Source organism: Pan troglodytes, chromosome 11, assembly GCF_028858775.2.
Source record: "Pan troglodytes isolate AG18354 chromosome 11, NHGRI_mPanTro3-v2.0_pri, whole genome shotgun sequence".
NCBI lineage: Eukaryota > Metazoa > Chordata > Mammalia > Primates > Hominidae > Pan > Pan troglodytes.
In genome coordinates this window covers 58,814,328-58,841,960 of record NC_072409.2, presented here as the reverse complement: position 1 = coordinate 58,841,960, position 27,633 = coordinate 58,814,328, and the positions used below count along the sequence as shown (strand labels likewise).

Sequence of the window (27,633 nt, the reverse complement as noted above, 5' to 3'; positions counted from 1 at the left end):
TCTTCGCCCCCTGGCTCTTAGGACCCCCATCGCAGTGGGGGGATGGACCCCTCACGAGGCGGGGACTGAGAGCCAGCCGCTCTTCCCCCCTGGCTCTTGGGACCCCATCGCAGCGGGGGAGGCACCCCCCTCGTGGCGGGGACTGAGAGCCAGCCCCTCTTCCCTCCATTTCTCTTAGGACCCCCATCGCAGGGGGGGAGGCACCCCCAACGAGGCGGGGACTGAGAGCCAGCCCTTGTTCCCTGCCCAACTCTGAGGATCCTCATCACACGGGGGAGGCACACCACGCGAGGCGGGGACTGAGAGCCAGTCCCTCTTCCCCCCCTGGCTTATGACCCCCATCGAGGATTCTAAGATCCTTAGGACTGACCTGGAGGGCTGTGGGTATTAGGTGTCCAAGAAGAAAACTCAGATCTGCTGATGACCGCAGATACCTTACTTGGGATTTACTATTCGACAGGTGTCCGAAAGCAGCCCGGGATCCCAAAGAAAGCAGGTCATTTGCAATCTACCAGAGCCTAAGTGCAGAAGGCTGGTGAGAGAATTCCTAGGAGCTGCGGGGTTTTGTAGACTGGGGAGCCCAAACTTTGCAGTATTAGCCAAGCCTTTGTATGACGTCACAAAGGGGGCGGGGACCGGGAACATTTGGAATGGAGATTCCAACAACAGCAAGTCTTTCATGAGTTAAACGAAAAACTTCTGGAAGCCCCAGCCCAGGGGCTACCGGATCTCACAAAGCCTTTTCCATTGTATGCGTCAGAGAAAAGATGGCAGCTGGACTTTAAACCCAAACTGTGGGGCCCTGGCTGAGGCCAGTGGCCTACCTCTCTAAACAGCTAGACAGGGTTTCTAAAGGATGGCCCCCCTGTTTGAGGGCCTTGGCAGCAACTGCCCTGCTAGTACAAGAAGCAAATCAGCTGACTCTTGGGTAAAACCAGAACATAAAGGCCCCCCAAGCTGTGGTGACTGAAAGCCAGCCCCTCTTCCCCTCCTGGCTCTTAGGACCCCCATCGCAGGAAGGGGAGGCACTCCCCGCGAGGCGGGGACTGAGAGACAGCCCCTCTTCCTCCTGGGCCCTTAGGACCCCCATCGCAGGGGGAGGAGGCACCCCCGGCGAGGCGGGGACTGAGAGCCAACCCCTCTTCTCCCCCTGGCTCTTAGGAACCCCATCGCAGCGGGCGGAAGCACCCCCCGCGAGGCGGTGACTGAGCGCCAGCCCCTATTCCCCCACTGGCTCTTAGGACCCCCATCGCAGGTGGAGGAGGCACCCCTCACGAGGCGGGGACTGAGAGCCAGCCCCTCTAAGCCTTCTGGCTCTTAGGACCCCCATCACAGGGCGGGGAGGCACCCCCCGCGAGGTGGGTACAGAGAGCCAGCCCCTCTTCTGCTCCTGGCTCTTAGGACCCCCATCGCAGTGGGGGGGAGTCACCCCCGCGAGGCGGGGACTGAGAGCCAGCCCCTCTTCACTCCCTGGCTCTGAGGATCCTTGGTGGACTCACAGCCTCTTTACCATATTGTGAGTAACATCATCTCCCCCTCTGGAGATTACGAACTCTTTCACAGACGGGTGTACACCCGTCTGTATTGGGAGTAATATCATCTCTTCCTCCCTGAATATTAAGAACAGTATCACAGGGGTGTTTCTACTCCCTGCGATATCGCATGTCATATCCTCCTCTCCCACGTTGCAATTAGAAGGAATATCAGTGGGGGCGTGTCCACCTGTAGGGAAAAGAAAGAGAGATCAGACTGTCACTGTGTCTATGTAGAAAGGAAAGGAGGCACCCCCCGCGAGGCGGTGACTGAGAGCCAGCCCCTCTTCCCTTACTGGCTCTTGGAACCCCCATCGCAGGGGTGGTGATGCACCCCCCGTGAGGCGGGGACTCAGCCAGCCCCTCCTCCCCCGCTGGCTGTTGGGACCCCCATCGCAGGGGGGGAGGCATCCCCCACGAGGCATGGACTGAGAGTCAGCCCTTCTTCCCCCCCTGTCTCTTGGGACCCCCATCGCAGGCGGGGGAGGTACCCCCCGGGAGGCGGGGACTGAGAGCCAGCCCCTCTTCCCTCCCTGGCTCTTGGGACCCCCATCGCAGTGAGGGGAGGCACCTCCCGCGAGGCGGGGACTGAGAGCCAGCTCCTTTCCCCCCCTGGCTCTTAGGACCCCCATCGCAGGGGGAGGAGGCACCCCGTGTGAGGCGGGGACTGAGAGGCAGCCCCTCTTCCCCCGTGGCTCTTGGGACCCCCATCGCAGAGGGGGGAGGCATCCCTCGCGAGTTGGGGAATAAGAGCCAGGCCCTCTTCCCCCACTAGCTCTTAGGACCCCCATCGCTGGGACCCCCCTTGATCCGGGGTGTGAAAGCCAGCCCCTCTTCCCTCCCTGGCTCTTAGGACCCCCATCGCAAGGGGGTGAGATACCCCCCGCGATGCAGGGAGTAAGTGCCAGCCCCTCTTCCCTCCCTGGTTTTTAGGATCCGCGGTGGACTCACAGCCTGTTTACGATATTCGGAGTGATATCATCTCCCCCTCTGGAAATTATAAACTCTTTCACAGATGGGGGTACACCCTAGGTGTGCAGAGGGTGTACAGCCATCTGTTTTCGGAGTAATATCATCGTCTTCCTCCCTGAATATTAAGAACAGTATCACAGCTGTGTTTCTACTGCAGGTGTGATTGGGCGTCACATCCTCCTCTCCCACGTGGAAATTAGAACCGATATCAGTGGGGGCGTGCACACCTTCTGTGATATTTAAAGTGATATCATCCTCTTCCCTCCAGGATCATGAGAACAATATCCCTGAGGGTGTACACTTTCTGCGATATTGGGAGTAATATCTCCCCCTCTGCCTTGGAATATTATTAAGGACCATCTCACACGGGGGTGTACACTTCCTGCCATATTGGGAGTAATATCGACCTCTCGGCCTCTGAATATTAGGAACAATATCACAGGGTGGGTGTACACCTCCTGCTCTGTTATGGGGAGTAATATCTATCTATTACGGGGAGTAATATCATCCTCTCCGTTTCAGGATGTTAATAACAATACCACAGGGTGGGTGATCACAGCCTGCGATACTGGAATTATTATCATCCTCTCCCCCTCGGGATACCAGGAACAATATCACAGAAGAGGTGTACACTCCCTGCGATTTTGGAAGTAATATCCTACGCTTCTTCCGTGAATATTAGGAGCAATATCACCGGGTGGCTGTACATTCATTGCTATGTTGGGAGTCATGTCATACTCTACTCCCTGGATATTAGGATCAGTGTCACAGTGTGAGTGTACACCTACTGAGATATTAAAACTAATATCATGCTCTCCATCCCTGGATATTAGGAACAATATCACAGGTAGGCGTACACCCCCTGCGGTATTAGGAGAAATAATACGATTAATTATTAAGCATCAATCTTAATAATATTATTAATTGTTAAACATCAGTCTTAATAATTATCAATGGTAATATTAATTAATAGTATAATGTTATTAATCATTAATGATTATTTTAAATGTACGATTATGCATGATTAAAATTATCTGTATTAATGTCATTTTTCAATAATATGAGTTATTAATCTTAATATTAATTATTGTTTTATTACCAACATCACTTATGACTGATTTATGTAACATTGATTAATAATATCATTATTTTATTATTAATAGTGATATTGTTATTAATAGTAATTGTTAATATTTTTAATCCGTATTAACTTTTGCTATCTCTATTGCAATTATTAATACCGATGATTACTATTAATTATTAATATATTTATTAATATTAATAATTAATATAACTGTTCCCGATATCTGTGGGGGATAGGATATTACTCCCGATGTCGCTGAAAGTGTACACACCTCTATGATGTTTCTCCTAATTGCCAGGGTGTAGAGGATGACATTATTGAAAATATCGCTGCGGGTGTACCTCTGTTCAGTCATCTTGTTCCTAATGTCCTGGGTGGGAGCAGATGATATGACTCCCAATATCGCAGGGGGCGTAGACCTCCCCCGTGATACTGTCCCTAACGTCCAAAGGTGGAGAGGATGATATTTCTTCCAATTTCGCAGGGGGTGTACACCACCCCTATGATATTGATCCTAATATCCAGGGGGCGAGAGGATGATCTTAGTCTCACTATTGCAGGAGGTGTACACTCCCTAGGGATATTGTTCCTAATATTCAGGGATGGAGAGGAAGATCTCACTCCCAATATAGCAGGGAGTGGACACCCCTTCTGTGACATTGTTCCTAATAGCCAGCGCGGCAGAGGAAGAAATTACCCCCAATATCGCAGGGGGTGTGCGCCCCCTTGTGACATTGTTCCTTATATCCTGGGAGGGAGAGGATGATACTGGTGGCAATGTCGCAGCGGCTGTACACACCCACTGTGATATTGTTCTGAATATCCCGAGGGGGAGAAAATGATGTTACTCCGAATATCGCACAGGGTGTACATCCTCCCGTGATATTGTTTCTTATATTCAGGGGGAGAGGATGATATGACTCCCAATATCGCAGGGGTTGTGCACACCTCCTGCGACATTGTTCCTAATAACCCGAAAGGGAGAGCCAAATATTACTGTCAATATCGCAGGGGGTGTACACCTCTTTGGTAATATTGTTCTTAATATCCATGATGGGAGAGGATGATATTACTCCCAATATCGCAAGAAGTGTACAGCCGCCTGTAATATAGTTCCTAATATCTAGGTGGAGAGAGGATGACATTACTGCCCATGTCGCATGAGCTGTAAAACCCCTTCCATATTTTGCCTACCATCCCGAGGGGAGAGGACGATACTACTCCCAATATCGAAGAAGTTGTACACCCCCCTGGGACATTATTGCCAATATCCACGTTGGGAGACGATGACATTACGCCCAATATCGCAGGGGATGTACACCCACCCCGGGATATTGTTCCTTATATAGAGAGGGGGAGGGGATGATATTACTCCCAATATCGCAGGGGCTGTACACCCCTCCTGTGATATTGTTCTTAATATCCTAGGAAAGAGAGGATGATACTACACCCAATATCTCAGGGCGTGTACACCCACCTCCTTCAGATATTGTTCTTAATGTACTCCACCTCCCCCGACCAGGGATGTTGTTCCTCATATCCAGGGGAAGAGAGGCTAACATTACACCCAATATCGCAGGGGGTGTACACACCCTCTGTGATGTTGTTCCTAGTATCCAAAGGTAGAGACGATGATATTACTGGCCATATCACAGAGGGTGTATGCCCTTCTGTGATATTGTTTTTGATATTCAATGGGGGGAGAGGATTACATTAATCCCAACATGGCAGAAGGTGTACAGACCCCGTGATATAGTTCCTAATGTACAGGGAGAAGAGAATAACATTACTCTCAGTATCGCAGGGAGCGTAACCCCCACACCCCCCGTATATTGTTCCTAATATGCAGCGCGGTAGAGGCTGATATTACTCCCAATATCGCAGAAGGTGCACACACACCTGTGATATACTTCCTAATATCCAGCGGGAAAAGGCTGATATTACTCTGGATCTCGCAGTGGGTGTACACCCCCAAGCCCCCCGGGGTATTGTTCCTAATATCTAGGTGGGAAGACGGTGATATTGCTGACAATATTGAAGGGAGTGTATCGAAGGGGGTGTACAACACTTCTGTGATATGGCTCCTGATATCCAGGGGGTGAGTGGATGATATTACTCTCAATAAAGTAGGAACTGTACATCACCCTGTGATTTTGTCCTTAATAACCACATGGGGAGAGGTGATATTACTCCCAATATTACAAGGGGTGTACACCTCGTCTGTGATATTTTTTCTTGTATCCAGGAAAGGACAAGATGATATTACGACCAGTATCGAAGACATGTACAGCCCCATGGGATATTGTTCTAAATATACAGCTTGAAAAAGGATCCGATAACTCCCAATATAAGAAGGGGTGCACACCCCGCCTGTGATATGAATCGTAAAATCTAGAAGAAGAGTGAATGACATTGCTTTCAAAAACACACGGGGTGTACACCCCGTCTCTGATGTTGTTCCTATCATGTAAAGGAAGAGATGATGATATTACTCCCAATACCGCAGAAGGTATATACCCCCTGTGATACTGTGCGTCACAACTAGTGGGGGAGAGCATGATATTACTTCAAATATGACAGTGGCTTTACACCCCATCTGTGATATTACTCCTAATTTCCAGTAGCAAAAGTAGGATGTGCCTCCGAATAGGCCTGTGATATTTCCCCGACTATTTAGGGAAACACAGGATGACATGACCCCAAATCCCGCAAAAAGTGTACACCCATTGTGTGATATGGTCCGTATATGCGGAGGTGCAGAGGATATTAGTTTTCATATCGCAGGCTGTGTACACACACTCTGTGAAATTGTTCCTAATAGCAGGAAAAAAGAGAATGCTCACAACGGACACAGGTCACATTGCAGGGGGTGAGGCACCCCCCGCGGTATGGGGAGTAAGGGCCACCCCCTTTCCCCCCAGCTATTTATTATGATCCACATTGCAGGGGTGTGAGGCACCCCCTGAGATATGGGGAGTAAGAGCCACCTCCTTTCCCCCCCCTGGCTATTTATTACTATCCACATGTCAGGGGGGTGAGGCACCCTCCGCGATATGGGGAGTAACAGCCACCCCTTCTCCCCCCCCTCCCTATTATGATCCACCTCGCAGTGGGGTGAGGCACCCCCCGCGATATGGGGAGTAAGAGCCACCTCCTTTCCCCCCCGAGTTATTACTGTCCACGGTGGACTCACAGCCTGTTTACTATATTGGGGGTAATATCTCCCCCTCTGGAAATTATGTGCTGTTTGACAGATGGGTGTACACCCTCGGTGTGCAGAGGTTGTACACCCGTCTGTATTGGGAGTAATATCATCCTCTTCCACCCTGAATATTAAGAACCGTATCACAGGTGTGTTTCTACTCCCTGCGATATTGGGTGTCATATCCTCCTCTCCCACACTGAAATTAGAAACAATATCAGTTGGGGCGTATACACCTTCTGTCATATTTAAACTAATATCATCCTCTTCTCTCCAGGATCATGGGAACAACATCCCTGGGGGGGTGTACACTTTCTGCGATAAATGTAGTAATATCACCCCCTCTGCCTTGGAATATTATTAAGGACCATCTCACACGGGGGTGTACACTTCCTGCGATATTGAGAGTAATATCGACCTCTCTGCCTCTGAATATTAGGAACAGTATCACACGGTTGGGTGTACACCTCCTGCTCTATTACGGGGAGTAATATCTATCTGTTATAGGAAGTAATATCGTCCTCTCCCTTTCAGGATATTTATAACAATATCACAGGGTGAGTGAACAAAGCCTGCGATACTTTAATTATTATCATCCTCTCCCCCGCGGGATACCAGGAACAATGTCACAGAAGAGGTTTACACTCCCTGCGATATTGGGAGTAATATCATACTCTTCTTCCGTGAATATTAGGAGCAATATCACCGGGTGGCTGTACATTCATTGCTATGTTGGGAGTCATGTCATACTCTATCCCCTGGATATTAGGATCAGTGTCACAGGGTGAGTGTACACCTACTGAGATATTAAAACTAATATCATGCTCTCCATCCCTGGATATTAGGAACAATATCACAGGTAGGTGTACACCCCCTATGGTATTAGGAGAAATAATATGATTAATTATTAAGCATCAGTCTTAATAATATTACTAATTATTAAACATCAGTCTTAATAATTATCAATGGTAATATTAATTAATAGCATAACGTTATTAATCATTCATGATTATTTTAAATATGATTATGCATGATTAAAATTAATTATTAGTATTGTCATTTTTCAATATTAGTTATTAATCTTAATATTAATTATTGTTTTATTACCAACATCACTTATTGATTTAATTAAGTAACATTAATTACCGATATCATTATGTTATTATTAATAGTGAGGTTGCTATTAATTATTAATAGTAACCATTAATATTTTTAATCTGTATTAACTTTTACTATCTTTATAGTAATTATATCGATGATTTCTATTAATTGTTATTATATTTATGAATATTAATACTTAATATAATTGTTCCCTATATCCGAGGGGTAGAGGATGTTACTCCCAATATCACAGAAAGTGTACACCCCTCTATGATGTTATTCCTAATTGCCAGGAAGTAGAGGATGACATTATGAAAAATATCGCAGTGGGTATACATCCCTTCGGTCATCTTTTTTCCTAATATCCTGGGTGGGAGAGGATGATATGACTCCCAATATCGCAGGGGGCGTAGACTTCCCCCGTGATATTGTCCCTATCATCCAAAGGTGGAGAGGATGATATTTCTTCCAGTTTCACAGGGGATGTACACCACCCCTGTGATATTGATCCTAATATCCAGGGGGCGAGAGGATGATGTTAGTCTCAATATTGCAGGAGGTGTACACTCCCTAGGGATATTGTTCCTAATATCCAGGGACAGAGAGGATGATCTCACTCCCAATATAGCAGGGAGTGGACACCCCTTCTGTGACATTGTTCCTAATAGCCAGTGGGGGAGGGGAAGATATTACCCCCAATATCGCAGGGGGTGTACACCCCTTGTGACACCATTCCTTATATCCTGGGAGGGAGAGGATGATACCAGTGGCAATGTCGCAGCGGCTGTACACACCCACTGTGATATTGTTCCGAATATCTCGAGGGGGAGAAAATGATGTTACTCCCAATATCCCAGGGGGTGTACATCCTCCTGTGACATTGTTCCTTATATTCAGGGGGAGAAGACGATATTACTCCCAATATCACAGGGGTTGTACACACCTCCTGCGATATTGTTCCTAATATCCCGAAGGGGAGAGCATAATATTACTCTCAGTATCGCAGGGGGTGTACACCTCCTTTGGAATATTGTTCTTAATATCCATGATGGGAGAGGATATTACTCCCAATATCGTAACAAGTGTACAGCCGCCTTTGATATAGTTCCTAATATCTAGGTGGAGAGGATGATATTACTGCCCATATCGCATGAGTTGTAAAACCCCTTCCATATTTTGCCTACAATCCCGAGGGGAGAGGACGATACTACTCCCAATATCGAAGAAGGTGTACACCCCCCTGTGACATTATTCCCAATATCCACGTTGGGAGATGATGACATTACGCCCAATATCGCAGGGGATGTACACCCACCCTGGGATATTGTTCCTTATATTGAGAGGGGGATAGGGTGATATTATTCCCAATATCGCAGGGGCTGTACACCCCTCCTGTGATATTGTTCTTAATATCCTAGGAAAGAGAGGATGATACTACATGCAATATCTCAGGGGGTGTACACCCACCTCCTTCAGATATTGTTCTTAATGTACTCCACCTCCCCCGACCAGGGATATTGTTCCTTATATCCAGGGGAAGAGAGGCTAACATTATGCCCAGTATCGCAGGGGGTGTACACACCCTCTGTGATGTTGTTCCTAGTATCCAAAGGTAGAGACGATGATATTACTGGCCATATTGCAGGGGGTGTACACCCCTCTTGTGATACTGTTCTTAATATTTAGGGAGGGAGACAATGATAGTACTGTCCATATTACTGGGGTCACAGCAGCCCCGTGACGTTGTTTTTAATATTCAGTTTGGGAGAGGATGATAATAATTTCAATATAACAGGAGACACCCCCCCCCCGTGATATTGTCCCTAATGTCCAAGGGAAGAGAAATGATATGACTCACAATATGTCAAGGGGTGTACATCCCCTGTATAATATTCTTCCTAATATCCAGGGGGGATTAGAATGATATTACTCCCAATATCACAGGGGGTGTACGTGACCCCTTTTATATTGTTTCTAATATCTAGGGAGGGAGAGGATGATATTACTCCCAATATTGTAGGGGTGTACACCCCTCCCGTGACATTGTTTTTAATATTTAGGTAGGGAGTGGATGATATTACTCTCAATATCTCAGAGGGTTTACACTCTTCCTGGGATACGGTTTCTAATATTAAGTGGGAGAGAGGTTGATATTATTCCCAGTATCGCAGGGGGTGTACATGTCCTGTTATTTTGTTCCTAATATCCAGGTTGGGAGAGGATGATATTACTGCCTATATCGTAGGAGTTGTACACCCCATCAGTGATATTATTCCTCATATTCAGGGAAAAAGAGAATGACATTACTCCCAATAGCGCAGGAGGTGTACACATCCCTTTGATATTGTTCCTAATACGCAGTGGAGGAGACGATGATATTACTGGCCATATCGCGAGGGGTGTACACCTCCTCTGTGATATTGTTTTTAATATCCAGGGGTTAGAGGATGACATTACTCCCATGATCGTAGTGGGTACACACCAATTCTGTGGTATTGTTCTTAATATCCAGGGAGGGAGAGGATGATATTACTGTCACTATCGCAAGGGGTAGACACTCCTTCTTTGATATGGTTCCTAATATCCAGGGGGGAGAATATGATATTAATCCCAAAATCGCTGTGGGTATACACCCCTTTTTGATATTGTTCCTAATATGCCGGGGGAGAGTCTATGATATTACTGCCCATATCACAGGGTGTGTACACCAGAACTGCTATATTGTTTCTTATTTCCAGCAATGAAGAAGTTGATATTACTCCCAAAATGGAATGGGCTGTAAATCCCCCCATAAGATATTGTTCCTAATATCCAGGGGGAAAAGGATGATATTAATTTCAATGTTGCAGCAGGTGTATAATCTGCCTGTTATATTGTTCCTAATATCTGGCGTGGGGGCGGCGGGGTGAGAATGATATTACTCGCAATATCTCAGAGGGTGTACACTGCCCCTGTGATATTGTTCTAAATATCCACTGGGGTAGAAAATCATATTACTCCCAATATCGCAGGTGGTGTAAACGCCCCCCGATATTTTTTCTAATATCCAGGTGAGGTAGGATGATATTACTCCCAATATCACAAGCGGTGTACACACCTTCTTTGATATTTTTCCTACTATTTACTTGTGGAGAGGATGATATTACTCCCAGTATCAAAAGAAGTGTACAAGCCCCCTGTGATATTGTTCCTAATATCCAGGTTAAAAGAGGATGATATTACCCCCAATATTGCAGGGGGTTGGCTGTACACTCCGCCTGTGATATTATTTCTAATATCCAGGGGAAGAGAGAATAATATTACTCCCAATATCGCAGGGGCTGTACACACCTTGTGATATCGTTTCTAATATCAATGAGGGGAGGAGATGATATTACCACAAATATCAGAAGAGGTGTACACCTTTCCTGTGATATTGTTCCTAATCTCCATTTTGGGAGAGGATGATATTACTCACAATATCTCAGGGGTTATACACTTCCCCTGTGATATTGTTCCTAATATCCAAGTTGGGAGAGGATGATCTTACTCCCAATATCGCTGGGGGTATACACCCCTTCTGTGATATTGTTCCTAACATCCACAGGGGAAGAGATTAATATTGCTCCCAATATCCCAGGGGGTACACATCCCCACTGTTATATTGTACCTAATATCAAGGGGTGGAGAAAATGATATTACTCCCGATAGCGCCGTGTGTATACACCCCTCCTGTGATATTGTTCCTAATATCCAGGGGCTAAAGATAGATATTACTCCCAATATCCAGGGGATAGAAGTTGATATTAAACCGAATATCACAGTGGGTGTACACAACTCCTGTCATATTGTTCCAAATATCCAGGCAGAGAGAGGATAATATTACTCAAAACATTCCTGGGGCTGTACACAGCCCTCTGTGATATTGTTTCTAATATACAGAAAGGGAGAGGATGATATTACTCTCAATAAACAGAAGGGTACAATTCCCATGTGATGTTGTTCTGAATATCTAGGGTGAGAGAGGATGATATTACTCCCAACATTGCAAAAGTTGTAAACACCTTCTGTGATATTGTTCCTAATATCCGGGGGAAAGAGGATGATGTTACTCCCAGGATCGCAGGGGGGTGTACACCCCCCTGTGATATTGTTTCTAACATCCAGAGGGGGAGAAGTTGATATTACTTCAAACATCGCCGGGGGTGTACGCCCCACCTGTGATATTGTACTTAATATTTAGCGGGAGAGAGGGGGGTGATATTACCAATAACGTAGGGGAAAGTCAACCCCCTCTCCCCCGCTGGATATTATGAGCCATATGACAGCGAGGTGTCCACCCCCCACCATATGGAGAGTAATATCACCCTGCTCTCCCCCCACCTCCAGCTTCTTTCTGCTAAGGTCCCCTTGCCCCTCCAGGTGGCTTTCTTAGGCAGGGCATAAAAGAAATTACGTGGTTTTCTTGCTCAGATTTGTTCGCAAGTCCACGAGAAATACTCAGGGAGTCTTGCAAAAATCCGGTGTTACAGCAGCTAAGTCAGCCAGCTAGCCGTGCCCTACAGTTGAGATGGCATGTCATGATTCCCCTCTCTTTTACCTGCTGACTCCTCCTCAGCCTTCCGGACTCTGCTTAGGTGCCTCTTCCTCCAGGTTGTCCGCTCCTGTCCCCACCCTCCTTACCTGCTCTCCTAATACCATGGGCTGATCCGGCGCAGCATTTCTCACACATCTTACAGCTGCCTGCCTCCAGTCTGTATCCGGACTCCACAACCTGAAGGTAACGGCTGCATCTGCCTTGATCATCATTGTATCCCTTGCTCCTACAACAGCACCTAACACAGAGTAATTCCTCAGTCAACATTTTCTGGATGGGTGAACAAAAAATAAATCTACACATCAAGTGAAAATTAGGCTGAGCAGAAATGAAGCAAGTGATAAAGTACAAGAGAAGGTTATACCTGTTATTCTAGGCATGCTAATTCTAATTTTAGAATTGCTGTGGTTATTTCATGTTACTCTGCCAGGCTTCAGTGTTAGGCAAGGGCAATTCTCTGTGTAAGCAGGGATAGCTTTCCTGAAAGGTCCTGTTGGTCCTGGGAAGTGATGGTACATGTGACTCATCCCTCAAACCAGAAGGCTAAGCTAAACTAGCAGGAGAGCTGCAGCAGGAACCTTCTGGCAGGAAAGAAACAGCATGCTCTGCGTACCACCCGTGTGTGACTGGAAATAAAGGATGCCCACCATGTGAAGACTGACCAGGACGCAGAGAGAAGGACGTCAGGCAAGATCCCACCCGTGCTTAGGGACACAACATGTTTATTAGCATCATTAAGTACTAGCTGACATGCATAGAGCATTGAGTATGTGCCAGGCACTGTGCTAAGCACTTCACATACACTATTTCATGTGATCCCCACCATGGCCCTATAAGGTGAAACTTATAAATATCACCATTATATAGATGGGGAAATTGAGGCTTGGAGAGGTTAAGTTGTTTGCCTGAGGTCACAAAGCTGGTAAGCAGCAGAGCTGGAATCCAAACCAACAGAAATTCCATCTAGATACCCAACTCCTCACTGCCGTCTATCCTTGGAAACTAGACTAGTCTCCAAGGAAACATGAATCTACATTTTCTTTCAACTAATAAGAGCTCTTTCCTTACAGTAATTATTTAAATAGTTTTAATAAAAATTTAAAATCTATTTCAAGATTAAAGTTTCAAAGCCATCAAACATCAAATATATATGAAAATACATTTGTATATATTATAAACAGATATATGACGTGACATGAAGTGCTGGATCCAGTGCATCAGAAAATACACGCAAATATAAAATACCCGACAGCATTATGTAAAACATCAGCTGCTTGCCAAATCGGCATTAAATACTTAAGCACTGTGACCTGTTGCTTAAAGTATTACAAATCCAGCCTTATCTAAAAATCTCTATTTGTCCTAGGAAACTAATACTTTTTAAAAACAATAATTTGGTAATTTTAATAATATTTAGATCTATCTAAACTTAAAGCCTATATATTTACCACCCTTTTACATGCTTACCAGTATTACAGACACAATAAATTTTATCAGGTATTTTTGATAATGTGCTAGGAATTGTTTGAAATATAAAGAAGAATAAGATTTCGTTTTCACCATCTCAGAGATTCCAGATAGTGGTGGACACAGAAACCCATGAAAATAACTGCAGGATGAAATAGATGAAATTATAGAAGCCCTATGTACCATGGAAAAATGGACATGGACATGGAAATTTTATTTCATATGCATACTCATTAAAGAAAGAAGAAGCCTAAAAAAGTTAGCTACCTTTGGTTTTTATTACTTATGTCTTACACTCAAGTGAACTTTTTTCTGTCTAATCTAATATCACTCAAATCCTGAGTCCTTTTAATTAAGTTATACTAAAATGAATTTTCATGAACACAGAATTTGTGCTATTACTCTATCTGCACCTCATGGATATTACCACATTTTAGATTTTATGTTTTAAAACACAAAACAATATAAAACCTAAAGTTTTAACGTAAAATGTCTTTGGATCTTCAACTAAAATACTAAAGATATAAAAAACTTTATTCTCCTCAAGATAAAACTAGATTTAAAATTGTCAATGAAATAGTTGATTGATCATTTATATTTCTATAAATATATGGAAAATAATCTATTTTTTAATTGTAAGACATTACAATTTTAGATTGTATTTGCATTTAGGAAAATTTCACATAATCTTTACCAGATCCATGCTTACTCTGATAAAAATTTGTTTTTTCAATAGTTGATTCTTCAAAATATCTTGACTAATCCTTCTCCCTCTACAAACAATATTATTATTTGCCAATATTCAAAAGTCTGAATAAACGACCTTATCCCTGGGAATATCTTGCCAAAAAACTATTACCTGCAGCTACAAAGTCCAGAATGTCAACTTCTTCAGAACAAACAGTTCAGTTTCTCCCATAAAAAATGCAAGGGAAACAAAAAAAGAGGATTGAGGAAATCTAAAAGAGATATAATAGCCCATATCAACCAAACACAATACGTAACCCTTATTAGCATTCTAACTCAAACCAACCAACTAAACAAAAAGTTTTTAGACAATTGAAGATATTTAAATATTGCCTGGATAAACCGATGCTATTAATGGATTATTTAGGTGTGATAATGGTATTGTGGTTACATTGATGGGAATCTTCTTTTTTATAAATGGGGTCTTGCTATGTTGCTCAGGGTGGTCTTGAACTCCTGGCCTAAAGTGATCCTCCAACCTCTGCCTCCCAAAGAGCTGGGATTACAGGGAGGAGCCACTGCACCCAGTCTCATTGATGGAATTATTATCTTTTAGAGAAATATTCAAAAATACAATACAATGATAGACTGGGATTTGATTCAAAATAATTCAGTGGGGAGGGGACTGTCAGCAAATAAAGAAGACACAAGGTTGGCCCAGAGGAGAAGTACATACAGGTTAATTATACTAATCTCTTTATAAACATTGTTTGAAATATGACATAATGTATCCTATACAACTGATACCTTGAGTAACACAATAATTGTCCCCTTAATTTTAGGAACTACTGGTCATAAATATGCCCTTACATATAGACATCTCCTCTATACATAGCAAAATCACATTATTTGACAAAAAGGAAATCTCTTAGGCTACGGTTAATCTTATTGTTCTCTTTGCCTGGATTTGGGAATAGAAACTGCTTCACTGGCTAAGTAAATCATAACTGTCCCAAAATATTCTTAATTACTGATTTCAATAAACATATCCCTTCGTTCTAAGAACAATTAAGAAAATGAAGTTTATGTTCAGGTAAACCTGACAATGTTAAGGTAGTTGAATAACAGGGAAGTAATGATTAACTGAATTTCATACTGGATTCTCAAATCCTTTTTCTTTTTCTACTCTAATGTTTTCTTTGGATGGGGCGAATTCTAGTATTGTTAGTGATCACCTATGTAACTTTTTTGCAGGTGGTGCATATGGGCTCAATGAATGCTTAAAACCAATTAAAAATAATTTCAGTGATTACATGAAAACACATCTAGAAAAACTAAAGTATTTTTGTAGAAATTACGAGAAGGTTACATTAACAATCAGAATAAGGTTACTATTTAGACTGTAATCAGGTGTCAATGTGGAAAGAAATTTCTGAGCATTTTTCCGGAAGGCTGGGGAGGAATGAGAATCATGACTCTCCACACTTCCAATAAAATGTGGTGAAGGACTGGTGCAAACTCTCAGAAGCCACCATTTGCTAAATCTCCCCGCCAGCCTTGTTAGTCCTTACCGCCGTTTGATTCCATTATTTTTCTCGTGGTTTCTGCTGTTTCTCTAAATTGTCTAACGACCGTTATTAAGTAAAAATGAATGAAACGGGGCCGTGTGATCTAGGCAGCCTGGAGATGAGATTTTGGAATCATAAGCTACATTCCGATGCATAAACAGATTTTATTCATTTTGGATACTCAATGTACACAGAATCGGCACTGTAGAATGTTACTGCCCTGCCAGAAGGCATCTGCTTGGGACTTGCTGGCAACCGACAGTCCCCTCTGCTTGCAACCCTCGGCCAGCCGCCGGGGACCCCTAGTCCACCGGTTCCTGGACGTTCTCTCTACTCTCCAGTGGCCACCACCTCCACTCCCACTCCTATAGTCCTGCTGGCCTGAGGGTTCGCAGAGGGCCAGTCGTTGCGACAGCCCCGCGTCCCGGCCCCCTCGTCTCTTGGACCTTCACCCCAGGCCAGCGCAGCCCAGCTTCCTGGGCAAGTTTCACGCTACCAGGATCCAGTGCGGGGCGACGAAGTGGAGAGCTGTATCAAGACTCCGAAGAGAAATTCCGGCTTCGCGGGGCGGCGCGGAGCCCGGAGCTGCCCACCTCCGCCGCCTTGGGAAGGCGGCTGGGATTAGAAGGTGGCTTCGGGCCCGCAGGGAGTCCAGGAAAGGGATTCCCGGTACCGCCGGCACCTACGTCGAGGGGTGCCTGGGTTCTTGGGGATCACGAGAGGAAAAAGAACGAAAATCACACCAGGGAGGAAGAACGCGCAGAACGCCCCTCTGTGAAGCAGAGTGCTCTAGTCAGGCGTGAGCCGGAGCGCGGTCTGGGGGAGTCTGGCGGCGCCGTTCCCCGCACTCGGCAGAGGCTTGCAAGAAAACGCACAGCCCAGGGCGTGGGGTAGGGAACTGACCGCGCGAGTCTTTCGGCGCGTCTGGGTCTCGGGGAGAGAAAAGCGCTTCCTGGCACCGGGGGCGGTGGGACAGAGGCCAGGAGGAAGAAATCCGGGCCCTGGCCCAGGTCAGGCTTCCACCCCTGCGACCCGCAAGAGGCCCAGGCAGGAAAGGTGGCGTGCGCGAGTGGAGTTAGTGGTTCAGAAAGCAAACCTGGCCAGGTGCTACTGCCTGAGGGTCGTCGGGCGAGTTTCTTAATTTCTCAGAGTTACTTATTTCTAGTCTGGAAAACGGAGAATTCCATAGTGTCTTCTTCAGTGAGTGCTGGGAGTGCTAAAGGAGGATCCGGTGCCTGGCAGACCAGGAGCAGGGGGGAAACAGTTGGCCGATACTGTTACTATTATCAGCGTTATTAGCGGGCAGGACAGTGTGTGGGGGGGGGGCGGGGGTAAGGGGCCTCCCCGCGCCTCCCAGCCCTTCGCGCTCGGCTCCAGCTCTTTGGCTTCCTTCCCTGGGCAGCTCTAGGCTTAGCTCTCAGCCATTTCTCAAGAAGACGATCCCGAGGGTCGAAGACCACCCTTGACCCTTGACCATGGACTCTTCGTGTAACTTGGAAGAGCCGTGATTTTAAAACCCAGCCTCAGGGTTACAGAAGCCCGAGATCTGGGAGGCGTCCGGGACCTCCCTCCCAGAACCACAGGGACCCGGCCTGGGATCCAGAGTGTGGCCTCTTGCTCTGTGCAGTCAGGAAGGCGGCCAGGTCTGGTCACCGCGCCAAGCACTACGCACCCCTGGGACGCGTCGTTGCGGGGGGGTGGGGGGGCTGGGGCGCCTCCACGACGCCTGGTCTGCCCGGCAAGTGCTTGGTGTCGTTGGTGGGTTCGTAGCTGCGACAGGTAAACGTCCATTCCGCGAGCCGGGCAAGGCAACCCCTGCGGGTCGCACCAGAAGGCCGGACCTCTCCAAGCTGCCTGGGTGCTTCCAAACAGGTGGACCGGAAGCTCCTGTTTGATCGGAGAATAACGTTTAATTTACTCCGCCACTGAATTGATTGTTTAAATATTCATCTTTGGATATGGTTTAACATTAGGCAAAAATTAGGAGCTTGGAGGCTGTTCCGGGAAGGGGTCTGACCCTCAGTCACCCATGTTCGTAGTGTGTTGGTCTGCCCCCTCGGGCAAGAGAAGGAAGATAATTGGGAGGGTGCCAAGAAAGCCTAGAGAAAGTCCCTTCTGGGTTCAGCGGCCGGCTGTAGCCGCTCTCCCAGGACGTTTGTTGACAATAAATGAATGAAGGTCGGCCTGGAGACGTTTTCGCACAACGGACAGAGGGGAGTTGGAACGTAAACCAGCGAGAACCTGGCATGAAATAGGACCCCTCTATTCTCAGTTTGTTTCCAAACTCTTAGACTGCCCCAGCCCTGCCGGATTTGCTAAAAGTGGTCTATTTTGGACGCTGGTGGTGCTATGGGGCTGACGGCTACCTGTGCAAAGAAGAGGGAAGAATTGGAAGCTGGGGTCTGGGCAGCTACCAAAGGTGGGGCTTGGGAACTTTTCAGAACGTCCTCAGAACCGCAGGAGCCAAGAGGAAATCTCCCGTAGGGGATCTCAGGTAGGGCATGCCAAGAAATTCCAAGAGACGGGATGGAGAAGAGAAGCCGGAGAAAAATCGGCCGATTAGACTACTGTAAAAATGTGTGTCTCCATGTTTGTCCTCCCTCCTGAAATAAGAAATTCATAGCTGGGGATGGGGAGTAGATGGGGGCTGGGGGAAAAACTTTCTCACATTCACAGAGCAGCTTCCCTCAAAGCGGCACGGAATCGGGAACCCCACTCAGGACAGGGGAAAATGGCCAAGTTCCTAGAAATTTGTTTTCTTTATGGGGAGCAATTCATGATGGGCGTTCTTGTCTGGTTTCCCCCCACTCCGTCCCCTGACGCCGAGTAACACTTAAACCTTTCTAGTTGCAAAGTCTTTTCAGAGTTTTTTTTTTTTTTAAGAAATAAGTTTTGAAAATTCTAGTGCTTAAAATATATATATATATGGACATATATATATATATTTATAGCCTTTTATTTTCCCTGAGTACATGTTGGCCACTACATTCCAAATTGATCTCAAATGGTTTTCCAGCTTGTTGGGGGTGATGAAAAATAAATGGAGAATATATTTACATGCCCTCCTATTCTTTTCTTTTAGAAGTCTCATAAATAGTAAATTTCCTATTTTAAAAGCCAGGACATTTTCAACCTCAAATATTTGGAATTTTTAAAGGCCATATTAAAATGGATTACTTCTGCTATCTATAATAAATATGAATTGTGAAAATAAATTGTTTGAGGGAAAATAATGTAGGTTTTAAAAAGTTCCATTTAGAAAGGGAAGAATGAGACGTAATAGAAAATAAACGATGTAGTGTAGTGACTTAGCATTTTATTTCGTCTATATAACTAGGCCTAATTTTAACACCTTAATTTTAACATTAAAGATGGCACGTCAGACACACAGATAAGAAATCAATGTTCTGAAATTAATATCCTACTTACATTAAACATCCCTATCAGGAAGACACAGAGAGTAGAAGCATTTTGCACTAGACTTAGGAATAATACTTCCAGTTCCAAGGAAGTGAAGAAGGGGGAACATGTTTGGCATCGGAGGCTGTGTTTTTGTTTGCTTGCTTGTTTTTCTTTTAATGCCAGAACAAAATACTCCACTCACGTTCATAGTACCCCAGGAAATGTGCAAATCGGGAAAGCCATAGAAGCCACAACCGAAGGCAAGAAAAGATGACTTGACGCCCTGCGAAGGTTACGTTCAGGTGGTTTTTAGAGGAACGTAATCCAGCTGTTTCTTTCTAACCATTTTGCAGCGAACAGAAGTTCGTGTTTGCTCTCCAGCGGGATTCAGATGCACACGCCCAGTATGGGCCGCGCAAGGTGGAGTGAGCAGCTGCGGGCCGCTCCCCACTCCCACCTGGCTCTAGGAGGGCCCTGCGGAGTTGGCCAGGGAACTGGGCGTGGGCGATACTAAAAAAACTGGTGAGGTCCCCTCTCCGCCCAAAGGGGCAGCCAGCGATGTCAGCCTAGAGCCCTCTGCCACTGCCTGATACCTCAGCAGCGCCGACGCGGCCGACAGGTGCCCGCCCAGCACCGCGCCCTTGGTGGGAGCGCAGCCGTTGGCGCAGTCCTCCTCCTGATGCTGCTGCTATTGCTGCAAAATTGTCCGAGCAGCGGCGGCGGCGGACACTTGCAGCAAAGGGGCAGCGGTTTGGGGATGCAACAGGCTTGATGGTCGCTGGAGCAGGTGGCAGTAGCTCCACGCGGTCGCGGACAAACTCTGCGCAGCCCCTGTACCCGCTCCCCTGACCCCTTGCATAATACTCTCAATGCTGAAAGAGATGCATCCGCCTCCCGGTGGTGACGCCAGACCCTTGCCCTCCTCCCAAGGCTGAGGACCAAGTGAGGGCTGCAGCACGGGAAGGGTGCCGGGGTCGCCAGGTCCGCGCCTTCTGCTTTCTTCGGTGCCCCGGCATAGACGGGGGCCGAGAGCAGTAGGTAGCGAAGAGGATGAGGGTGCAGCAGAGCGTAAGGGCGTCTCCCGGGGGCGGTGTTGGGGTAGGCCCCCAGGACTGGCTGCGGCGGGGCAGGGGCCCCAAGCAGAGGGCCTGGGTGGGGGTTGTGCAGGGCGGCGTGTGCAGCAGGTAGAGGGAAGGGGTGGGGCAGGTGGGCTCCCGGGGTCAGTTGGTGGCGTTTGAAAGGCTTCCTACGCCGGAGAAAGCTGCCATTGTCGAACATGTCCTGGGAGGCGGGGTCCAGGCTCCAGTAGTTGCCCTTGCCTGGGTGGCCCGGCTCGCGGGGGATCTTAACGAAGCAGTCGTTCAGCGAGAGGTTGTGGCGGATGCTGTTCTGCCAGGCGGGGAACTTGCGGCGGTAGTAGGGGAAGCGGCCACTAATGAAGGCGCAGATGCAGCTGAGCGTGAGGCGCTTGTGCGGGTTTTGCAGGATGGCCATGGTGATGAGCGCGATGTACGAGTAGGGGGGCTTTGCCGGCTGCCGGGCATCTTCAGAGGCCGCCGCAGACCTTGGCGGTGACCTGAACTTGGTGCCAAACTCTGAGGGGTCGCTCAGGCCGCCGCCGCCCTCGATGTGCTCTCGGGGAAGCGCAACCCCGCCCCACCGGGCCACCTGCAGCCCCGGCTGGAGCGACTGCTCTAGGAACTGCTGGCTCGCCTCCTCTTCCTCGTCTTCCACCTCGTCTTCATCTTCCTCCTCTCCCAGGACATCGATTTTACCGTTCCCCATCGGAGTCCCGGAGGCTGCGCTGCGGTGTGGAGCGAAGGCGCTCAGCTCTTGGCAAGTTCATGGAGGAGCAGGTGCTTCAGTTGCAGGGGATGTGGCGGCTGATCACCTGGCCTGGGGCGGGCTGAGCTGGAAGCCTGGGATGAATGTTGCAAGAAGCAGGAACGCTAGTGGTTACCCTTTGGGATGTTTTCGTCTGCTTGTTTCTACTCCTTTGCAACAACGTCCGGCAAAGATGCCTTTGCCTTTTATAAAAGCTTCTTCAAGACCATGTGTGGTGGACTCCCCCCTTTATAACCCTTCTTCCCCTACCTCGGAGCGGTGCCACTTCCTCCTAACGTAGTCCAGTGATGATGGTCTTCTGGGCAAACACCCGTCCGGAGAAAAGCCCAGCCCCCTCCTCCTCGCACCCACCTGCCACCAAGGAAGATGCTCTACTCATCCAGTGCAGCCAGACAGTTGGCAAGCCTTTGCACGGGTTCTGTTAAGGCGCATTTAAACTCGCGCAAATAAAAGCGAGGTAGGAAAGTATGATACTCAACATTCTATGACCACCTCGACATGCAGCCTTCCCTCCTGGAGAAAAGAAATGGTGGGGCAGGAGGCTGAAATGTACATGGTTGTTTGTAAAGGAATGTGTAACCGTAAAAGTATGTTTTTGTGTTTCACAGCTGGTAATTACCCATTTTCATTGGTAGAGTCTGTCCTTACCCAGAATGGTGAGCTGAATTATATTTAAGGTTCTGACAATATTCCCAGGCTTCAGGGGGGTGTTGCTTTGCTCCTTCTACCTTCCTTCCCACCTCCCCAAGATGCTCTCCCTGACTCAAATTTTCAGAAAAGGTTCAAATGTCCCAGCACTAAATGTGTAAATTTATTCAGGGAAGGCAGGAGAGCTCACACTGAGTCCTCTGTCCCCTTGTAGCAATGGTTCTCCAATTTCTTTGAATATTTAACCACAGAAATACATTTTATATCACAATCTTACACATACAGACATAATACATAACTAAGATGGGTTTCACGAAACAATATACTTACACTATAGTGATCACTGATATTTCCTTTTTTTAAAAAAATGGCCATAACCAACCAAATTGATTTCACACATACCAGTATGGGCCCAGTTTGAAAAATCCTGTTCTTACAAAGTGGCCCCACATACAAGAAATGCACCCACTCTATAAGGGCTTCTCTCTCTCCCTTTCCTCCTTCCTTTCTTCATCCTTTATAACCAATTCATTTTTAGAGACCGGGTCTATGTTGCGCAGGCTGGCTTTGAATTCCTGGGCTCAAGTGATGCTCCCGCCTCAGAGTCCTGAGTAGGTGGGACTACAGGCGTGCCACTATGCCTGGCTCTGGCTCTTCATTCTTTTTTTCCTTTTTTTTTTTTTGAGACGGAGTCGCTCTGTCGCCCATGCTGGAGTGCAGTGACACAATCTAGGACCACTGCAAGCTCCGCCTCCCGGGTTCACGCCATTCTCCTGCCTCAGCCTCCTGAGTAGTTGGGACTACAGGCGCCCACCACCACGCCCAGCTAATTTGGTTGGTTATTTATTTATCTGGGACGGAGTCTCGCTCTGTCGCCCAGGCTGGAGTGCAGTGGGGCGATCTCAGCTCACTGCAAGCTCCGCCTCCTGGGTTCACGCCATTCTCCTGCCTCAGCCTCCCAAGTAGATGGGACTACAGGTGCTCGCCACCACGCCTGGTTAATTTTTTGTATTTTTAGTAGAGACGGGGTTTCACCGTGTTAGCCAGGATGGTCTCGATGTCCTGACCTCATGATCCGCTTGCCTCAGCCTCCCAAAGTGCTGGGATTACAGGCGTGAGCCGCCGTGCCCGGCCTCTTCATTCTTTCAGAAATGTCAACATTAAGTGCTTTTACTGTAATAAAACTTGGGACTTCAATGAGGCAAGAAGGGGCTGCAGTGTTGCCTTTAAATCAGTGGGTCCTCATTCACTATCTGCACTGGGGAGGGGCAATATGACAGCACAACTGTTCATCTCACTCGCTCCACATCCTTAGAAGTAACACGATTTTTAGATTGGCTTCATGAAAATTAGCTCAGAGACTAAAGTTGCACTACAGAGGAATAAAAAAAAATATTTGTTATATAAATAAGGATCTTATTAAAATACTAAGTAAGATATTATGCCACGGTATATATTCATAATTTAAAACCCACCTACTTGGGAAAACTTTGAGGTGCCATCTAATAAAAATGCAGCATGAAAGAATATTATGCCCTTGATAGTCACATAGTGTCTATAATTATGACAATGAATGTTCAGTGAGAAATCAAACGCCAACTGCAAGGGCAAAATATAATAAAAAATAGCTTAAAGTAGCTAGTGCCTTCAGGATAAAATCTGGAAAAGAGCTTTCTTGCTGATCTTTTTTTGAAACTTTGCTGCTCCTGAAGTTTTTACCCTTTAAGGCTCCTCAGTTTATATGAAGCTTGGAGGACAAATAACAGACAGGTTTGAACCTAACAGATCTGTTTGAATCCCAAATTTACCAATGACTGCTTGTGTGACCTACTAAACTAAGCTCCAGGAGGGCCAGGCCAGGTGTCTTATTCAACCACATAATCCCAGATGCCTCCTCCCCAGCGCCCCCCAGCATGTGAGGCACATTTCCTCCATCAGCATAGGAATCAGATGACCTGGGAAAGGGAGTATTGTTAGTTTTCCTAGCGCCAGCTTCAATAGGGATTGGGGTTATTTAAAAATACAGGAGAAAAATAAGGAGGCACTCAAAAACAAAACACAAAACCCACACTGATGGGGGTATGTCAAAGGGGGGAACAGGAGATAACTGAAAGAGTTCCCAATGGTCAAAGCTGGGATAATTTGAGCAACAAAATAAAGTAGTATTAAATTGTAACCCAAAGTATAAAATATTCATGTGTCCACACTGATAAACATAAATGATCGAACTAATAAAGCAAAAGGGACAACTGTCCCTTGCAGAAGAATTTCAATTAATTATGAAGACCACTCCCAAGAAAGTACACTACAACTCCCCATTCCTTTAGCGTGGGCTGTGCATAGTGATTTCCTTCCAAAGAGCACAGTATGAAATGGGGGGAAAGAGTAACTTTACAATGGAGAAACCTGACAAACACTCCTTCAGCCAGGTGATCAGGTCGTCAACATCAACATCAATAACAGTCATAACCTTTTATTTCATGTCATAAAATGGTGACACTTACTTGTGTTAAAAAAATTTAATAACAATGTAATCATTATATCTCTGCAATCAGCTGAAGTTCTAAGAAAAAATGACAATGTTGAAAGTTGTATCATCATTATTATAAACTTTCATGTTCAGTATATGTAAACTCCAAAGCCAATTTCAAAAGATATTTTTGTGAAATACCATTCTTTAAAAAAAGGATATTACATATAATTGTATGAATGTTGAATGTTTTACAGTACTGATTTGCTACATTTTATGTATGCTGTAAAACAAATACCATTTTAAAGTATATTGGAATTCGTAACTAAAGTAATAAATAAATGCTTGAAATATACCCAGTAGAAACTTATTTTTATTATCCAATCCTTTTGATAAGAAATGCCTCTAGTGTTATGTACAAACTTGATCTTCTTTGAAATGTGTTGTCCACTGCTTTTCTGTTTCTGTCACAGTAGCTATAAACAGCTGTTTAAGGATATCCTTATCTAAATTTCTGCCTGCAAACAAAACAAAATATGACGTGATTACATTATGCTTATTAAAATGACACAGTTCACCTATCAATTCCAGTTCATTAAATGCTTTATGGTGTTTAGAAATTTACAAAAAGAATAGTAATTGAGTGATTCCATCTTTAACTCTCCAGGTCAGTACATCAAAGTCACATTGGTCCTTGGATTAACCACTTTTCTAAAACTGAAGAAGAACAAAAGTCCTAACAAGCTTTTATGAACGTTGTAACATGATAAAGATGAAACATTGACCACAAGCTTATTTAGTTTTAAAAGAGGACCTGAATGGTTAATCTGTTTAAGTGGCACATGATATCCCTTTCAAATATATTTTTCACTTTGTTTTAAAACTGTGAATCCTTTGAGACTTACCAATGGGACCAATCGATTTGTTCTCTCAGTGTCATCCTTCCAGCTCACTGGAGTCTCCTCCAGATCATAGAGCTCATGGACACCCTGGACTGAGAGCCAGTCATTTTTCCCCCCTGGCTCTTGGGACCCCCATCGCAGGGGGGGGAGGCACCCCATGCGATGCGGGGACCGAGAGCCATACCCTCTTCCCTCCATGGCTCTTAGGACACCCATCGCAGGGGGGGGAGGCACCCCCCGCGAGGCGGAGACTGACAGCCAGGCCCTCATCCCTCCCTAGCACTTAGGACCCCCATCGCAGGGGGGGAGGCACCCCCCGTGAGGCGGGGACTGAGAGCCAGCCCCTCCTCCCCTCCTGGTTCTTAGGACCCCCATCGCAGCAGGGGGAGGCACGCCCAGCGAGGCGGGGACTGAGACCCAGCCCCTCTTCCCCCCCCACCCCCCGGCTCTTAGGACTCCCGTGGCAGGGAGAGAGGCACCCGCCGCGAGGCGGGGACTGAGAGCCAGCCCATCTTCCCCGCCTAGCTCTGAGGACCCCCAACGCAGGGGGGGGGGAGGCACCCCCAGTGAGGCGGGGACTGAGAGCCAGCCCCTTTTCCCTGCCTAGCTCTGAGGACCCCCAACGCAGCGGGGGAGGCACCCCCAGTGAGGCGGGGACTGAGAGCCAGCCCCTCTTCCCCCACCGGCTTAGGTCCCCCATCGCGGATCCTAAGATCCTTAGGACCCACCTGGAGGACTGTGGGTATTAGGTATCCAAGAAGAAAGCTCAGATCTTCCCAGGGCAGGTACCTTTATCCGACAGGGGTCCGAATGCAGCCCGGGATCAGAAAGAAAGCAGGTCATTTGCAATCTACCGGAGCCTAAGGGCACAAGCAAGGTGAGAGAATTCTTAGGAGCTGTGGGGTTTTGTAGACTGTGGATCCCAAACTTTGCAATATTAGCCAAGCCTTTGTATGAGGTCACAAAGGGGGCGGGAACCGGGAACCTTTGGAACGGGGAATCCAACAACAGCAAGTCTTTTCATGAGTTAAAGGAAAAACTTCTGGAAGCCCCAGCCCAGGAGCTACCCCATCTGATAAAGCCTTTTCCATTGTATGCGTCAGAGAGAGAAAAGAAGGCAGCTGCACTTTTAACCCAAACTGTGGGGCCCTGGATAAGGCCGGTGGCCTACATCGCTAAACAACTAGGCAGAGTTTCTAAAGGATGGCCCCCGTGTTTGAGGGCCTTGGCATCAACTGCCCTGCTAGAACAAGAAGCAAATAAGCTGACTCGGGCAAAAGCAGAACAGAAAGGCCCCCCATGCTGTCGTGACTGAGACCCAGCCCCTCTTCGCCCCCCTGGCTCTTAGGATCCCCATAGCAGGGAGACGAGGCACACCCTACGAGGCGGGAACTGAGAGCCAACCCCTCTCACCCCCTTGGCTCGAAGGACCCTGATCGCAAGTGGGGGAGGCACCCCCTGCCAGGTGAGGATTGAGAGCCAGCTCATCTTCCCCTCCTGGCTCTTAGGACTCTCATCTCAGGAGGGGGAGGCACGCCCAGCGAGGCGGGGACTCAGAGCCAGAACCTCTTACCCCACTGGCTCTTAGGACCCTCATCACAGGAGGGGGAGGCACACAAGCGAGGCGGGGACTGAGAGCCAGCCCCTCTTACCCCCCTGGCTGTTAGGAACCCCATCGCAGGGGGTGAGGCACCACCCACGAGGCGGGGACTGAGAGTCAGCCCTTCTTCCCCCACTGGCATTTAGGACCCCCATCGCAGGGGGGGGAGGCACCCCCCATGAGGCGGGGTCTCAGAGCCAGCCCCTCTTCCCCCACTGGCTCTTAGGACCCCCATCACAGTGGGGGGAGTCACCCCCGCGAGGCGGGGACTGAGAGCCAGCCCCTCTTCCCCCGCTGGCTCTGAGGATCCTCCGTGGACTCACAGCCTCTTTACCATATTGTGAGTAATATCATCTCCCCCTCTGGAGATTACAAACTCTTTCACAGACGGGCGTACACCCTCGGTGTACAGAGGGTGTACACCCGTCTGTATTGGGAGTAATATCATCCTCTTCCTCCCTGAATATTAAGAACAGTATCACAGGCGTGTTTCTACTCCCTGCGATATCGCGTGTCATATCCTCCTCTCCCACGTTGCAATTAGAAGGAATATCAGTGGGGGCGTGTCCACCTGTAG

General features: G+C 47.0%; 1 protein-coding gene and 1 pseudogene across 3 annotated transcripts in view; both read right to left on the bottom strand.

Annotated features, from left to right (window-relative positions):
- LOC129135946 (zinc-regulated GTPase metalloprotein activator 1C) overlaps positions 1-27,633 on the bottom strand; it is a 95,673-nt gene that overhangs the window by 7,235 nt on the left and 60,805 nt on the right. The gene's annotated exons all lie outside the window — the stretch shown is intronic.
- LOC112207680 (forkhead box protein D4-like 1) lies at positions 19,203-27,627 on the bottom strand (annotated as a pseudogene).